This window comes from Trematomus bernacchii, unplaced genomic scaffold (assembly GCF_902827165.1).
Source record: "Trematomus bernacchii unplaced genomic scaffold, fTreBer1.1, whole genome shotgun sequence".
NCBI classification, from domain to species: domain Eukaryota; kingdom Metazoa; phylum Chordata; class Actinopteri; order Perciformes; family Nototheniidae; genus Trematomus; species Trematomus bernacchii.
Window position 1 is genome coordinate 92,526 of NW_022987523.1, and position 7,008 is coordinate 99,533.

Genomic DNA, 7,008 nt, shown 5'->3' on the forward strand with positions numbered 1-7,008 from the left:
TACTAAACTAGTTAGTAGTGTTAGTTTTAATACACGGTGTATTTGCAGTCTCATCAGAATGGAAGTAGGTCAGAGTAAAAACAAAAACACGTATGTCCCTTTAAATAAAAGGGGCTCGTCTGAAGCACGTATCACTAGTGTGATCCGAAGTGTGTGTGTGTGTTACGTGCTACACACACACACACACACACACACACACACACACACACACACACACACACACACACACACACCAGACACACACCACACACACACCAGACACACACTCAGACTGGTTACGTAATCAGTGATCTCCGCCAGCAAGCTGCTCATTTTCCCATCACACACACAACTACTACACACTGTACTGCACTACACAGTACTAATACACACAGTACAAATACACGCAGTACAAATACACACAGTACACACACTACCTCTACATGCAGTAGTTCTGAGAAACAGCACACTGATGGAAACTGCAAGATAAAAAAACTGTTAAAAAGTACTGAAATACTTCCATTCAGCTGCTACTTCTGATACTGTGTTATTTATAATCCAGGACTATGTTCTGACTGTTGTACACACTTCTGCATTCATGTTTGATAATGTTGCATGCAGGACTTGGCACTGCAATAAAGTATCATAAGAAATACAATAGAACTATTACACAAGTTATAATGTGTGCCAAAGAAAGTGAATACGAGGCTTTGCACCAAACAGGTTTTGCTGACTGTTCTGCACACTTCTGCTTTTGCAAACAGGATCAAGATTATAACTGTAATATAATATATATCACTTTAATATTACAGTATTGAAGCTGCAGGACTCTGAAAGGATGTGCAATGAAATATCATTTAAATACATTTGTATTTATGTGTAGGTGCAGAAAATAAAATAAAATAATCTTTATTTACCAAACATTTCTGAAAGTAAAAATACTTTTGTGAGGATGTGCATGCTTTACAATACTACAAGTATTTGCTCAAACTGTAGTACTGTCATGCCTGTAAGTCTAATATATGCAGTACTGTGTATTTAGTGAATTAGGAGTTTTACAGTAATCTGTCTTTATGTTCGACAGAGAGATGTTTATGATATTCATGTACCAGAAATGTCTAATACTACAATACTACAAAGGTACTATTGGAGTGTTTAATCCGGTTAAACTGTACTACTGTCATTACTCTGTAATGTGTAATGTGTGTATTTTGTAAAGTACCATAGATAATAGTATCACAGGAATCTGTCTTCATGTGTAATAAAAGGATTGGAGAGCTGTGCAGAAAAGGACCTTCAATGTGACCACAGATACTTTGCATGCTTAGAAATACTACAAAAGTACTCATAAGACTGCAATACTCTCCTGCCTGAGGGTAGCATGTAGTACTGTGTGTACTTTGGAAAGTATCACAATAAATATCATAGATAAGTAAGTAAGTGTGTTCAACATGTTTTCATACAAATACTTTGTGAGGATATGCATGCTTTAAAAGATACTACATAACTATCCTTTCAATATACTGTCATTTTTTAGCATATTATATGTAGTACTCTGTGTATTTGTGTACCTAAGTATCACAAAGATTGTATTAATAAATGCCTTCATGTACCAGAAATGTCCCTGCAGATACTTTGTGAGGATATGCATGCTTTAGAAATACTACAGAAGTATTTGCTGAAACTGTACTACCGTCATGTTTTGAGAGTACTATATGTAGTACTGTGTGTACTTTGTGCCTCCTCCTGCAGCTCCAGAAGTGTATAAATACTTGTGTAAATACTGTGTAAACAACAGCCCTCAGTGGGGTGTGTTCCTGCTCCGCTGCTCTCCGCCAATCAGCGTGCAGATCCCACCCCACGTGGTCTGCTTGTTTACTACGAAGCTGAGAGCCACCGCAGGGGCTGCTGGGAAATCCCGGGAGCGGATCCATGCAGAAAGGATTCATGAATAATGTGCATTACAATCTGAAACAGTGAGATTAAGTGCAAGGTTTGTAGGATGTTATCCAGGTGCATTGTGGGAAATGTAGGCTGACAGAGATGACAGTTGCTCCATACAAATGCTTTGAAGTAAAAATGTGCAATAAAAGATCAAATAGTATAAATATATTTGTATAAATAGGAGAAGATAAAGTGAAATATTCAATACAAATATATGTGTTTAATGAAATAGACATACAACGAGTAAAAATGTTCAGAAAATATATAAATAAAGTAGAATACAAATATTTATATGAAAGTTATAATTTAAAGCAAAAAGCTAAACTAAAAAATTCTTTAAAAAATATAAAGATATTTATATTAACAAAAAAGTAAAGATTCAACTAAATAAAATAACAATATTTATATAAACATTAGAACAATTACATATTTTAACTATTGTATTTGGATTCCCCTGACTTTATTGAAGTGCATTAGACTTGAGGTTCCTCTCTGCTCTTCTCCTGAACACCAACAGCTGCACCTCCAGGCACCAGTCTGCTCCTGAAGGTCAGACGACACCTCCCTCATCGGACTCATCTCTGGTGGGGGGGGGGGGGGGGGGGGGTCTGCCTACAGGTGGGAGATGGACCATCTGGTGACCGGGGGCCTTTCTCATTTCTCTAATTCCCCTCCTCGACTCCTATCCACGTGTCTTAATCCCGCCCACAGGAGATGCGAGCGGAGGACTCGAGGAGGGGAGCCGAGGAGAGAGGAGGGGAACCGAGGAGAGAGGAGGGGAACCGAGGAGAGAGGAGTCGAGGAGAGAGGAGGGGAACCGAGGAGAGAGGAGGGGAACCGAGGAGAGAGGAGTGGAGTCGAGGAGAGAGGAGTGGAAGCAGCAGGTGGTTAGAGAAATGAGAACTCCTCTCCTCTGAGCGGTCATTTTAAAGAGACGCCCATTAAAGATGACAGGAGGCACAGCAGCCCTCTGTCTGATGGACAGATGTGTTCATGATGACTTATATATTTACTTTGATTCAATTTAATTTAGTTAAAGTTGTATTTACAAGTATTAAAAGTAAGCATAGGACACCAAACGAACTGATTCCTGTCTGTCCGCCGCATCTACGCACACACACACACACACACACACACACACACACACACACACACACACACACACACACACACACACACACACACACACACACACACACACACACACACACATACACACACACACACACACACACACGCACACACACACACACACACACACACACACAGTAACACTTAGGTAGCATCTGACACTGACTCACCAGATATTTCTAAATGCTGGAACTCATTTTGAACCTGTTTCCGTCATCATGATGCACTTTCACATCAAGTCATGAAACCTTACTCACTTCCTGTCTCACTCTCTGAAGGGAACGTGCTGATGGTCAGGTATATCAGTATGTAGTGTCTCTACTTTAAAGAGTCCTCTCCTGCTGATGTTCAGGTGTATATCAGTATGTAGTGTCTCTACTTTAAAGAGTCCTCTCCTGCTGATGTTCAGGTATATCAGTATGTAGTGTCTCTACTTTAAAGAGTCCTCTCCTGCTGATGTTCAGGTGTATATCAGTTTGTAGTGTCTCTACTTTAAAGAGTCCTCTCCTGCTGATGTTCAGGTGTATATCAGTATGTAGTGTCTCTACTTTAAAGAGTCCTCTCCTGCTGATGTTCAGGTGTATATCAGTTTGTAGTGTCTCTACTTTAAAGAGTCCTCTCCTGTTGATGTTCAGGTGTATATCAGTATGTAGCGTCTCTACTTTAAAGAGTCCTCTCCTGCTGATGTTCAGGTGTATATCAGTATGTAGTGTCTCTACTTTAAAGAGTCCTCTCCTGCTGATGTTCAGGTGTATATCAGTATGTAGTGTCTCTACTTTAAAGAGTCCTCTCCTGCTGATGTTCAGGTGTATATCAGTTTGTAGTGTCTCTACTTTAAAGAGTCCTCTCCTGCTGATGTTCAGGTGTATATCAGTATGTAGTGTCTCTACTTTAAAGAGTCCTCTCCTGCTGATGTTCAGGTGTATATCAGTATGTAGCGTCTCTACTTTAAAGAGTCCTCTCCTGCTGATGTTCAGGTGTATATCAGTATGTAGCGTCTCTACTTTAAAGAGTCCTCTCCTGCTGATGTTCAGGTGTATATCAGTATGTAGTGTCTCTGCTTTAAAGAGTCCTCTCCTGCTGCTGTTCAGGTGTATATCAGTATGTAGTGTCTCTACTTTAAAGAGTCCTCTCCTGCTGATGTTCAGGTGTATATCAGTATGTAGTGTCTCTACTTTAAAGAGTCCTCTCCTGCTGATGTTCAGGTGTATATCAGTATGTAGTGTCTCTACTTTAAAGAGTCCTCTCCTGCTGATGTTCAGGTGTATATCAGTATGTAGTGTCTCTGCTTTAAAGAGTCCTCTCCTGCTGATGTTCAGGTGTATATCAGTATGTAGTGTCTCTACTTTAAAGAGTCGTCTCCTGCTGATGTTCAGGTGTATATCAGTATGTAGTGTCTCTACTTTAAAGAGTCCTCTCCTGCTGATGTTCAGGTGTATATCAGTATGTAGTGTCTCTGCTTTAAAGAGTCCTCTCCTGCTGATGTTCAGGTGTATATCAGTATGTAGTGTCTCTGCTTTAAAGAGTCCTCTCCTGCTGATGTTCAGGTGTATATCAGTATGTAGTGTCTCTACTTTAAAGAGTCCTCTCCTGCTGATGTTCAGGTGTATATCAGTATGTAGTGTCTCTACTTTAAAGAGTCCTCTCCTGCTGATGTTCAGGTGTATATCAGTATGTAGTGTCTCTACTTTAAAGAGTCCTCTCCTGCTGATGTTCAGGTGTATATCAGTATGTAGTGTCTCTACTTTAAAGAGTCCTCTCCTGCTGATGTTCAGGTGTATATCAGTATGTAGTGTCTCTACTTTAAAGAGTCCTCTCCTGCTGATGTTCAGGTGTATATCAGTATGTAGTGTCTCTACTTTAAAGAGTCCTCTCCTGCTGATGTTCAGGTGTATATCAGTATGTAGTGTCTCTACTTTAAAGAGTCCTCTCCTGCTGATGTTCAGGTGTATATCAGTATGTAGTGTCTCTACTTTAAAGAGTCCTCTCCTGCTGATGATCAGGTGTATATCAGTATGTAGTGTCTCTACTTTAAAGAGTCCTCTCCTGCTGATGTTCAGGTGTATATCAGTATGTAGTGTCTCTACTTTAAAGAGTCCTCTCCTGCTGATGTTCAGGTGTATATCAGTATGTAGTGTCTCTACTTTAAAGAGTCCTCTCCTGCTGATGTTCAGGTGTATATCAGTATGTAGTGTCTCTACTTTAAAGAGTTCTCTCCTGCTGATGTTCAGGTGTATATCAGTATGTAGTGTCTCTACTTTAAAGAGTCCCCTCCTGCTGATGTTCAGGTGTATATCAGTATGTAGTGTCTCTACTTTAAAGAGTCCTCTCCTGCTGATGTTCAGGTGTATATCAGTATGTAGTGTCTCTACTTTAAAGAGTCCTCTCCTGCTGATGTTCAGGTGTATATCAGTATGTAGTGTCTCTACTTTAAAGAGTCCTCTCCTGCTGATGTTCAGGTGTATATCAGTATGTAGTGTCTCTACTTTAAAGAGTCCTCTCCTGCTGATGTTCAGGTGTATATCAGTATGTAGTGTCTCTACTTTAAAGAGTCCTCTCCTGCTGATGTTCAGGTGTATATCAGTATGTAGTGTCTCTACTTTAAAGAGTCCTCTCCAGCTGATGTTCAGGTGTATATCAGTATGTAGTGTCTCTACTTTAAAGAGTCCTCTCCTGCTGATGTTCAGGTGTATATCAGTATGTAGTGTCTCTACTTTAAAGAGTCCTCTCCTGCTGATGTTCAGGTTTATATCAGTATGTAGTGTCTCTACTTTAAAGAGTCCTCTCCTGCTGATGTTCAGGTGTATATCAGTATGTAGTGTCTCTACTTTAAAGAGTCCTCTCCTGCTGATGTTCAGGTGTATATCAGTATGTAGTGTCTCTACTTTAAAGAGTCCTCTCCTGCTGATGTTCAGGTGTATATCAGTATGTAGTGTCTCTGCTTTAAAGATGTCCTCTCCTGCTGATGTTCAGGTGTATATCAGTATGTAGTGTCTCTGCTTTAAAGAGTCCTCTCCTGCTGATGTTCAGGTGTATATCAGTATGTAGTGTCTCTACTTTAAAGAGTCCTCTCCTGCTGATGTTCAGGTGTATATCAGTATGTAGTGTCTCTACTTTAAAGAGTTCTCTCCTGCTGATGTTCAGGTGTATATCAGTATGTAGTGTCTCTACTTTAAAGAGTCCTCTCCTGCTGATGTTCAGGTGTATATCAGTATGTAGTGTCTCTACTTTAAAGAGTCCTCTCCTGCTGATGTTCAGGTGTATATCAGTATGTAGTGTCTCTACTTTAAAGAGTCCTCTCCTGCTGATGTTCAGGTGTATATCAGTATGTAGTGTCTCTACTTTAAAGAGTCCTCTCCTGCTGATGTTCAGGTGTATATCAGTATGTAGTGTCTCTACTTTAAAGAGTCCTCTCCAGCTGATATTCAGGTGTATATCAGTATGTAGTGTCTCTACTTTAAAGAGTCCTCTCCTGCTGATGTTCAGGTGTATATCAGTATGTAGTGTCTCTACTTTAAAGAGTCCTCTCCAGCTGATGTTCAGGTGTATATCAGTATGTAGTGTCTCTACTTTAAAGAGTCCTCTCCAGCTGATGTTCAGGTGTATATCAGTATGTAGTGTCTCTACTTTAAAGAGTCCTCTCCAGCTGATGTTCAGGTGTATATCAGTATGTCAAAGACGATGATGGTGACCTTCTACACCTCCATCATGGAGTCCATCCTCCCCTCCTCCATCACCATCTGGCAGCGGGTCATCCGCTCTGCAGAGAGGGTGATCGTCTGCAATCTGCCAATCCCTCCACGACCTGCCCGCCTCCAGGACCCTGAGGCGGGCAGGGAAGATAGTGGCCGACCCCTCCCACGCTGGACCCAAACCCCCCTCCCCTCTGGCAGGAGGCTGCGCTCCATCAGGACCAGGACCTCTCTCCACCTGAACAGTTTCTTGCCCTCCGCT